The sequence below is a fragment of the Rutidosis leptorrhynchoides genome, chromosome 4 (genome assembly GCF_046630445.1).
Source record: "Rutidosis leptorrhynchoides isolate AG116_Rl617_1_P2 chromosome 4, CSIRO_AGI_Rlap_v1, whole genome shotgun sequence".
NCBI lineage: Eukaryota > Viridiplantae > Streptophyta > Magnoliopsida > Asterales > Asteraceae > Rutidosis > Rutidosis leptorrhynchoides.
In genome coordinates this window covers 391749656-391761774 of record NC_092336.1, presented here as the reverse complement: position 1 = coordinate 391761774, position 12119 = coordinate 391749656, and positions in this window count along the sequence as shown.

Genomic DNA, 12119 nt, shown 5'->3' with positions numbered 1-12119 from the left:
GTCATTGTCTATATGAAACCTATTTCAATTAATCAAGTCTTAACAAGTTTGATTGCTTAACATGTTGGAAACACTTAATCATATAAATATCAATTTCATTTAATATATATAAACATGGAAAATTTCGGGTCACTACAGTACCTACCCGTTAAATAAATTTTGTCCCGAAATTTTAAGCAGTTGGAGGTGTTGACGTATCTTCTAGAAATAAGTGCGGGTATTTCTTCTTCATCTGATCTTCTCGTTCCCAGGTGAACTCGGGTCCTCTACGAGCATTCCATCGAACCTTAACAATTGGTATCTTGTTTTGCTTAAGTCTTTTAACCACACGATCCATTATTTCGACGGGTTCTTCGATGAATTGAAGTTTTTCGTTGATTTGGATTTCGTCTAACGGAATAGTGAGATCTTCTTTATCAAAACATTTCTTCAAATTCGAGACGTGGAAAGTGTTATGTACAGCCTTGAGTTGTTGAGGTAACTCAAGTCGGTAAGCTACTGGTCCGACACGATCAATAATCTTGAATGGTCCAATATACGTTGGATTTAATTTCCCTCGTTTACCAAATTGAACAACGCCTTTCCAAGGTGCAACTTTAAGCATGACCATCTCTCCAATTTCAAATTCTATATCTTTTCTTTTAATGTCAGTGTAGCTCTTTTGTCGACTTTGGGCGGTTTTCAACCGTTGTTGAATTTGATGATCTTCTCGGTAGTTTCTTGTATTATCTCCGGACCCGTAATCTGTCTATCCCCCACTTCACTCCAACAAATCAGAGACCTGCACTTTCTACCATAAAGTGCTTCAAACGGTGCCATCTCAATGCTTGAATGGTAGCTGTTGTTGTAGGAAAATTCTGCTAACGGTAGATGTCGATCCCAACTATTTCCGAAATCAATAACACATGCTCGTAGCATGTCTTCAAGTGTTTGTATCGTCCTTTCACTCTGCCCATCAGTTTGTGGATGATAGGCAGTACTCATGTCTAGACGAGTTCCTAATGTTTGCTGTAATGTTTGCCAGAATCTTGAAATAAATCTGCCATCCCTATAAGAGATAATAGAGATTGGTATTCCATGTCTGGAGACGACTTCCTTCAAATACAGTCGTGCTAACTTCTCCATCTTGTCATCTTCTCTTATTGGCAGGAAGTGTGCTGATTTGGTGAGACGATCAACTATTACCCAAATAGTATCAAAACCACTTGCAGTCCTTGGCAATTTAGTGATGAAATCCATGGTAATGTTTTCCCATTTTCATTTCGGGATTTCAGGTTGTTGAAGTAGACTTGATGGTTTCTGATGCTCAGCTTTGACCTTAGAACACGTCAAACATTCTCTTACATATTTAGCAACATCGGCTTTCATACCCGGCCACCAAAAATGTTTCTTGAGATCCTTGTACATCTTCCCCGTTCCAGGATGTATTGAGTATCTGGTTTTATGAGCTTCTCTAAGTACTATTTCTCTCATATCTCCAAATTTTGGTACCCAAATTCTTTCAGCCCTATACCGGGTTCCGTCTTCCCGAATATTAAGATGCTTCTCCGATCCTTTGGGTATTTCATCCTTTAAATTTTCTTCTTTTAAAACTCCTTGTTGCGCCTCCTTTATTTGAGTAGTAAGGTTATTGTGAATCATTATATTCATAGCTTTTACTCGAATGGGTTCTCTGTCCTTTCTGCTCAAGGCGTCGGCTATCACATTTGCCTTCCCCGGGTGGTAACAAATCTCAAAGTCGTAATCATTCAACAATTCAATCCACCTGCGCTGCATCATATTCAGTTGTTTTTGATTAAATATGTGTTGAAGACTTTTGTGGTCGGTATATATAATACTTTTGACCCCATATAGGTAGTGCCTCCAAGTCTTTAATGCAAAAACAACTGTGCCTAATTCCAAATCGTGCGTCATATAATTCTGCTCGTGAATCTTCAATTGTCTAGACGCATAAGCAATTACCTTCGTTCGTTGCATTAATACACAACCGAGATCTTGCTTTGAGGCGTCACAATATATCACAAAATCATCATTCCCTTCAGGTAATGACAATATAGGTGCCGTAGTTAACTTTTTCTTTAACAATTGAAACACATTCTCTTGTTCATCCTTCCATTCAAATTTCCTCCCTTTATGCGTTAATGCATACAAGGGTTTTGCTATTCTGGAAAAATCTTGGATGAACCTTCTGTAGTAACCAGCTAATCCTAAAAATTGGCGTATATGCTTCGGAGTTTTCGGGGTTTTCTACTTTTCAACGTTTTCAATCTTTGCTGGATCCACCTGAATACCTTCTTTGTTCACTATATGACCGAGGAATTGAACTTCTTCCAACCAAAATGCACACTTTGAAAACTTAGCGTACAGTTTTTCTCTCCTTAACAACTCTAGCACTTTTCTCAAATGTTCTTCGTGCTCCTGGTCATTCTTTGAGTAAATAAGTATGTCATCGATGAAAACAATGACAAACTTGTCAAGGTATGATCCACACACATGGTTCATGAGGTCCATGAACACAGGTCAACCCATACGGCATAACCATAAACTCGTAATGACCGTAACGCGTCCTAAATGCAGTCTTTGGAATATCATCCTCCTTCACCCGCATTTGATGATACCCAGAACGTAAATCAATCTTCGAATAAATAGATGAGCCTTGTAGTTGATCAAACAATTCGTCGATTCTCGATAGTGGGTGGCGGTTCTTGATGGTAAGTTTGTTCAACTCTCGGTAGTCGATACATAACCTAAATGTACCATCCTTCTTCTTGACAAGCAAAACAGGAGCTCCCTATGGTGATGTGCTTGGTCGAATGAAACCACGCTCTAAAAGTTCTTGTAACTAACTTTGTAATTCTTTCATTTCACTGGGTGCGAGTCTGTATGGAGCACGAGCTATTGGTGCAGCTCCTGGTACAAGGTCTATTTGAAATTTAACGGATCGATGTGGGGGTAATCCCGGTAATTCTTTCAGAAATACATCGGGAAATTCTTTTGCGACGGAAACATCACTGATGTTCTTTTCTTCAGGTTTAACTTCCTCGATGTGTACTAGAATGACATAACAACCTTTTCTTATTAGTTTTTGCGCCTTCATACTACTAATAAGATTTAATTTCACGTTATTCTTTTCTCCGTACACCATTAAGGGTTTTTCTTTTTCCCGTACAATGCGAATTGCATTTTTGTAACATACGATCTCTGTTCTCACCTTTTTCAACCAGTCCATGCCAATTATCACATCAAAACTTCCTAACTCTACTGGTATCAAATCAATCTTAAATGTTTCACTAACCAGCTTAATTTCTCGATTCCGACATATATTATCTGCTGTAATTAATTTACCGTTTGCTAATTCGAGTAAAAATTTATTATCCAAAGGCGTCAGTGGACAACTTAATTTAGCACAAAAATCTCTACTCATATAGCTTCTATCCACACCCGAATCAAATAAAAAACATAAGCAGATGTATTGTAAATAAGAAACGTACTCGTAACAAGCTCCGGGTCTTCCTGCGCTTCTGTCGCATTAATATTGAAAACTCTTCCGCGGCCTTGCCCATTAGTATTCCCTTAGTTTGGGCAATTTCTAATAATGTGGCCCGGTTTTCTACATTTATAACAAACTACGTCAGCATTATTTGTTCCGACCTTATTTGTTTCTTTATTTTTGTTGTTCTTTGGTCCGTAAACCTCACATTTTGCAGTGCCATGACCACTTCTCTTACACTTGGTGCAAACTGTTGTGCAAAACGCATTCGGATTGTACTCTACACACCTGAAGCATGGTTGTTTCTGTTGTTTGTTGTTACTGAGGTTGTTATTGGGATTGTTATTGTTGTTGAAACGGTTGTTGTAGTTGTTGTTGTTGGGACGTTTGTTGTAGTTATTGTTAGGATTGTGGTTATTGTTGCGATTGTTGTTGCGGTTGTGGTTGTAGTTGTTATTGTTGTTGTACTGGTGAATCTTGTCACCGTTTTCCTCCCACTTCCTCTTGAGTTGTTTCGTGTTGGCTTCTTCGGCCTCCCGTTCTTTAATTCTCCCCTCAATCTGATTTATGAGTTTATGAGCCATTCGACTTGCCTTCTGTATGGAAGCGGGCTCGTGTGAACTCACATTTTCTTGAATCCTTACTGGTAACCCTTTTACAAATGTGTCGATCTTCTCTTCTTCATCTTTGAACGCTCCCGGACACAATAGGCACAACTCTGTGAATCGTCGTTCATATGTGGTAATGTCGAATCCTTGTGTTCGTAACTCTCTAAGTTCTACCTTGAGCATATTGACTTCGTTTCTATAACGGTACTGCTCGTTCATCAATTGCTTGAATGCCGACCACGGTAGTGCGTAAGCAGCATTTTGTCCTACCTGTTCAAGATAGGTGTTCCACCACGTTAACGCAGTACCTGTGAAGGTATGCGTAGCGTACTTAACTTTGTCCTCTTCAGTACACTTACTTATGGCTAACAGCGATTCGACCTTCTCGGTCCACCGTTTCAATCCAATTGGTCCTTCGGTTCCATCAAATTCCAAAGGTTTGCAGGCAGTGAATTCTTTATAGGAGCATCCTACACGATTTCTTATGGAATTAGTTCCACTGCTAGATCCAGATTTATTGTTATTTTGCATCGCAGCCTGTACTGCGGCTATGTTCGCAGCAAGGAAAACACGGAAATCTTCCTCACTCATGTTCAAGTTCTGACGAGTTGTCGGTTCCATTTCCTTCAAAAATAGCCAAAAGAATTGAGTTAATCATATAGAATTTAAGAGTAGTCAATAGTATTTCGTAGCATTATATGAACTTATTTATAAAAGCTTTTTCTTCATATTAGCATTTTATAGTTTTAATTCGGGTAGTACCTACCCGTTAAGTTTATACTTACTAGCTACTATACAATTCAACTACTACGCTTCTATATGAAAAACTTATCACAATAATATTTCGCATTCAAACTTTATACAAAATTTTACAAACTTATAATACCATTATTATACATATAGGGTGAAATATAGCACATAATAACTTTGCTACTCGGCAGTTATAAAGGTAATTCTAGTTAATAAGCAAGTTGTTCAGCAAAAGAAATAAAGACACGTAATTCATAAGTCCAAAAACAAGTCATGCATTCTGGTTTTATTAAGACGACTTCCCATCCTTGGTCTTGTGGAAAGTAACCGTTATGACCATTGGCTAGACAGTATGTTGTAATGTCGTCAAAAGGATGAGGGCTTCGTAATGTCCAACAGCCCCGTAATAATCTAAAAACCTTGTTTCTCACCCCAACTACTGAATCCGTCACTTGTGGGAAGGTTTTATTTAAAAGTTGTAATCCGATATTCTTTTTCTCACTTTGGTAAGAAGCGAACATCACTAACCCGTAAGTATAACCTGCTTCTTTATGTTGCATGTTAGAAGCTCTTTCTAACTCACGAAATCCTATGTTGGGATATGTTGAGTCAAAATAGGTTCTTAACCCGTAGCGTAAAATTGCATTTGGGTTCCCTGCATTTAATGTTTTAAAGAAAACACGGAGTAACTTACGGTCTCCTCAATGTGATATACCCCACCTATCAACGGAAAGCCTTTTATAAACTAAGGCATTTCTGGAAAGTCTTTCAAATGTTTGACAAGTTAATTTCTCCATAACTAAATGTGCTGATGAATTCTGACCGACTCTAGACAATATTTCCTCAATCATATCCTCTGGTAGGTCTTCTAAAATATTCGGTTGTCTACCCTTAACGTCCATTTTGTTTTTATACTGTAAAATAGACAAGGATTAGATTCGAAAAAGAAAATTAACAAACAATACAAGCAATTTTTACATAGAATATAAAAGTACAAGCACACTACAATATATATAATACACAACATGATTACAACCCTCTAATCCGAATCACTGGTTTCATCTTCTTCGGACTTGGTTCGTTTTCCTAATTTTCTAGGGATATATGGTGTTCCTCTAATACGAGCCGTCGTTTTCCACAATGGTTTAGAAAATCCTGGTGGTTTAGAGGTTCCCGGGTTATTGTTACATTTTAGAAAATACGGACGTTGCCGATACATATAAAGTTCATCGGGGTTGGAATCAGGTTTCTCTATTTTTATACCTTTTCCCTTATTATTTTCTTTTGCTTTATTAAATTGGGTCGAAGGTAATTTCTATAACATCATCGGAATCCTCATCGGGATCCGATTCATCGGAAAATTTGTAATCTTTCCAATATTTTGCTTCCTTGGCAGAAACACCATTGACCATTTTTGACTTTGGTCCGTTGGTTGAGGATTTTCTTTTATTTAATCAATTTACTGTAGGTATCAATATTTCTTCCTCCGGAACCTCTTCTTCTTCCGGTTCCTCCTCTTCCGGTTCCTCTTCGGGAATTTGTGAATCTTCCCAAAGTATATTCGACTCTTCATTATTATTAGGTGAGTCAATGGGATTTGTACTAGAGGTAGACATCTATCACATAATATCAAACACGTTAAGAGATTAATATATCATATAATATTTACATGTTAATAATATATAGTTTCCAACAAAAAATGTTAAGCAATCGTTTTTGAAGAAAAACACGGTCGAAGTCCAGACTCACTAATTCATCCTAACAAACTCGGTAAGACACACTAATGCAAAAATTCTGGTTCTCTAAGACCAACGCTCGGATACCAACTGAAATGTCCCATTCATATTGATTATAAACGTTCCATATTAATTGATTTCGTTGCGAGATTTTGACCTCTTTATGAGACGTTTTTCAAAGACTGCATTCGTTTTTAAAATAAACCATAACGTTTATTTTATCGACAAGGATAAAAAGTCACCACCTAGATTATCCAGAAATAATAATCTAAAATATCACACTTACACACTACCAATGCATATTGGTTTACAATATTAATATGTTACAACAAAGTAAATCTCGAATGCAGTTTTAAACAATATTATACAAGCATGCTGACACCAAATCTTGTCCATATTTTAGCATGCAACAGCGGAAGCTCTTAATAATCACCTGAGAATAAACATGCTTTAAACGTCAACAAAAATGTTGGTGAGTTATATTTTTAACCGATATATTTATGAAATCGTAATAATAGAACACAAGATTTCATATTTCAATATACATCCCATACATAGAGATAAATCGTAATAATAGAACACAAGATTTCATATTTCAATATACATCCCATACATAGAGATAAAAATCATTCATATGGTGAACACCTGGTAATCGACCTTAACAAGATGCATATAGAATATCCCCTATCATTCTGGGACTCCCTTCGGACATGATGAATTTGAAGTACGAAAGCATCCAGTACTTTGGATGGGGCTCGTTGGGCCCAATAGATCTATCTTTAGGATTCGCGTCAATTAGGGTGTCTGTTCCCTAATTCTTAGATTACCAGACTAAAAAGGGGCATATTCGGTTTAATAATCCAGCTATAGAATGTAGTTTCATTTACTTGTGTCTATTTTGTAAAACATTTATAAAACTGCATGTATTCTCATCCCAAAATATTATATTTTAAAAGTGGGACTATAACTCACTTTCACAGATTATTACTTCGTCGGGAAGTAATACTTGGCCACTGGTCGATTCACGAACTTATAACAAATATGTACATATATATCAAAGTATGTTCAAAATATATCTACAACATTTTTAATACGTTTTAATGTTTTAAGTTTATTAAGTCAGCTGTCCTCGTTAGTAACCTACAACTAGTTGTCCACAGTTAGATGTACAAAAAGATAAAGCAATATATATTATCTCGAATCAATCCATGACCTCGTGTATACAAGCCTCAGGCTAGATCATAACTCAAAGTATATATAATATTTTGGAATCAACCTCAACCCTGTATAGCTAACTCCAACATTACTGCATATAGAGTGTCTATGGTTGTTCCGAAATATATATATAGATGGGTCAATATGATATGTCAAAACATTGTATTCATGTCTATGGTATCCCAAGATTACATAATACATTAGAATACATGTATAATACAATATGAGTTAGCTAGGATATGATTAATATAGATTTGTTACCAATTTTCACGTAGTTACAACAAGAAAAATTATCCAATCTTGTTTTACCCATAACTTCTTCGTTTTAAATCCGTTTTGAGTGATTCAAGTTGATATGGTTTCATATTGAACTTGAGTTTATGAATCTAAATATAAAAAGTATAAGTTTATAGTTGAAAATACAGATTACAAGTCATTTTTGTAAAGGTAGTCATTTCAGTCGAAAGAACGACGTCTAGATGACCATTTAGGAAAACATAATTCCACTTTGAGTTTAAACATGATTTTTAGATATAGTTTCATGTTAATAAGAAAAATCATTTTCCCAGAAGAACAACTTTTAAATCAAAGTTTATCATAGTTTTTAATTAACTAACCCAAAACAGCCCGCGGTGTTACTACGACGGCGTATATCCGGTTTTATGGTGTTTTTCGTGTTATCAAGTTTTAAATGTGACGACCCGGAGATTTCCGACCAAATTTAAACTTAATCTTCATATGATTTCGATACGATAAGCAAAATCTGTAATGTTGAGTCTCGAAAATTTTGAAACTATGTTTATATATTCAATTGACCTTCGACTGTTCCCAACGATTCACGAACAACTATTTGTAAATAGATTCATATATATTTAAGTATGTATATATATATGTACATGAATATTAATTGTAAATATAAAAGATTAAACATTAAATTTATTTATTTGAAAACATATATTTAATGTATTTAATTATATAATAAAACTTGAATCTATATATATAAATTATATTAAAAATAAATATTAAATGATTGTAATACTCGTCGGATGTTCCGATTGATATTAAACAAGTTAAATTCAAACTTATGTAATTTTAAAATAAACGGTGATACGAAAATGTGTTCTGTAAATTTTAGAATTACTAAAAATGTATCTAGGATCTAGTTATTAAATTTTAACACTTTTTATATTTTACCCAGAATTGAGAGAGACAGTTGATGTAATTTTTATTTAATAAATTAATAATCGAATTTTATACCATAATGACTGAGATAAATAAAGACATTTAATTTAAAAATATGGGATTTTTCAGAAGACTTTTTATCTATCACTGATTAACAACGGACCACAATATAATATTCGAGAAAACTGTAGGTAGCATTCATACAATTAAATTTCACGGGTTACTAAAGGCTGCTTTAAATTGCAAGTGGGAAATTATTGTTAACCTTTATTTAACATATATATTTAGGAACGTACAATGCATTGATTGATAATTTGTTAATGTTTTTGTTTTGTTTGTCCCACAACCTTCTAATCTACACATAGATAGTAAGATATAGAAGATACAAAGAAAACCCACTGCATTCTTATCATGAATATAATCAAGACCCACATTACTTTCTTTTGTTTCCTTCTTTTCTCCTTCGTGACAACCCATCGCCACCACTACAAGAACCATCTCTGGCATTCACACCACCACTTAATGCCACCATACACCTCATAACCACCATGAACAACCTCTTTGTCTCTCCCTCACTATTTCTTCGTGAAACAACCACTAACAACCCTACTATCGTTTTTCTTTTATTATTATTTTTTTTGCCTCTTTGTTGCTACTCATTTTCTGTGTTGTTCACATTGAAACCACCGACACCCACAAACTCAAACCATGTGTATGTGTCTGTTTTCAGCCTCGGCAATCACCCCATGATCACCCATGATCACCGCAACCAAGATCATCACCAACTAACCTGCTACTATTTTCGGTGCATCTTTGTTTCTTTTGTTTTTCGATCAACCCACAACCTTAAACCACCCACTGTATAATTTTGCTCGAACAATTAACTAGATGATAACTGATACAATAATTCGAAACCCCACCATCATGAATCCTCACTAGTTGAACACTATTGTTGATCAATCATGACTGCTATTTTCTGTCCAAGAAATAAAAACCGAACACCCTTTGGTTGTGTTGCTATAGGAAACCCAAAAACCCTCTTCCTCATTGTAAACTCACCATTTTTTTTTCTTTCTGCGTTCTATTCCTGCTCGTCTTCTGTTTTAGTACCATCTAAAACCCACCATAACCCATCACCTTTCTTTTCCTCTCTAACTCTTCATTTTTTTCTGTTAAACTCGTGAACCCCAAACAACCAAGAACAAACTGTCGCTGCAACTGTTCGTATATTCTTGCTTCCGTTGTAACTGTTTCTCTTCGTAACCATCACCAAATTCTGGTCCTATTTCGTGACACAACTACACAATTTATATCGTTACTACTACAGCAGTATTGTTATTTTCTTTTTGGTTCGATTCCTGTGCAACGAGGATGTGAGGCATGAATGATAGAGATAGTTGATGTTAAAAGCTTTGGTTATAATAATATAGAATGGTAAATGGAAGATGAGCTGTAAAGAAGATGTTATATGGATTATTCCTATTACTGCCATTCGATTTTTTCTGTTTCCAGCGATATCCCATGATTTATTTTGGGCTTCCTATATCAATTAGGCCTTAAATAAAATAGAGTTATCTTAGTGGGCTTATGGACTGATTTGCTGATGGGCCGTAATCTTGTTTATGTGATTGGGCCGAAATCCAACTTGTGTTTCCATTTAGGCCGCAGGCCACACTAGTATTCAGGTTATACTTAATAACGATGATGATAGTATATGAAGAAGTAATACAGACGAGAAAATGAGTTAAATAAATTTGTCAGTGATTTAATACAGAAAGAATGGTTGGAGGAGTGGTTTAGGGAGTGTTGGGGTTAAGCGTGAGGTTATGAGTTCGAGTCCGGTCCGGGACAATTCTTTTTATAAAAGCTCTCCAAGGGGTATAATCTCTTATTTTTTTTATTTTTTATTATTATTATTATTATCGTTGTTGTTAATATTATTAGTAATATAATTATTAGTATTATTATCATTATCATTATTGATTATTAATACTAATATTAGAATAGATTTAGTATTATTATTGATATTACCCTTAAGTATTAATATTAAGTATTATTAATTTTAATATTACTATCATAATGAAATTTAATATATTTATCATTAATATTAGTAGTATCATCACATTCGTAATTATTATTATTATCATTATTATTATTATTAGTATTATAAGCCTTACTAATATTATTCTTATTATTTTTACCAATAATAATATAATGTTAGTATCAATATAATTACTAGTTTTAACAAACAAATGGTATATATATAAAATATATCTAATACACATAACTTAACTATATTAATATATCTATATATAAAATGAAAATATATATATAATGAAACTTCTTAACCTACTATATATATATAAATTATCACTAATAATAATATAAATATTGTTCGATTACAAGAATATGTTTTAATACATATATGAATTATATAGGTTCGTGAATCTAAGGTCAACCCTGCATTGTTCAATATCGTCATATGTATTTTTACTACAAAATACATTAGGTGAGTTTATTTGATTCCCTTTTACTCTTTACATTTTTGGGACTGAGAATACATGCGCTGCTTTTATAACTGTTTTACGAAATAGACACGAGTAAATGAAACTACATTCTATGGTTGGATTATTAAACTGAATATGCCCCTGTATAGTCTGGTAATCTAAGAATTAGGGAACAGACACCCTAATTGACGCGAATCCTAAAGATAGATCTATCGGGCCCAACAAGCCTCATCCAAAGTACCGGATGCTTTAGTACTTTGAAATTTATATCATGTCCGAAGGAGGATCCCGGAATGATGGGGATATTCTTATATGCATATTGTGAATGTCGGTTACCAGGTGTTCAATCCATATGAATGATATTTTTGTCTCTATGCATGGGACGTATATTTATAAGAACTGAAAACGGAAATCTTGTGGTCTATTAAAATGATGGAAATGATTATTTATGTTAAACTAATGAACTCACCAACCTTTTGGTTGACACTTTAAAACATGTTTATTCTCAGGTATGAAAGAAGTCTTCCGCTGTGCAATTGCTCATTTTAAAGATATTACTTGGAGTCATTCATGACATATTTCAAAAGACGTTGCATTCGAGTCAATGAGTTCAACAAGATTATTATAAGTT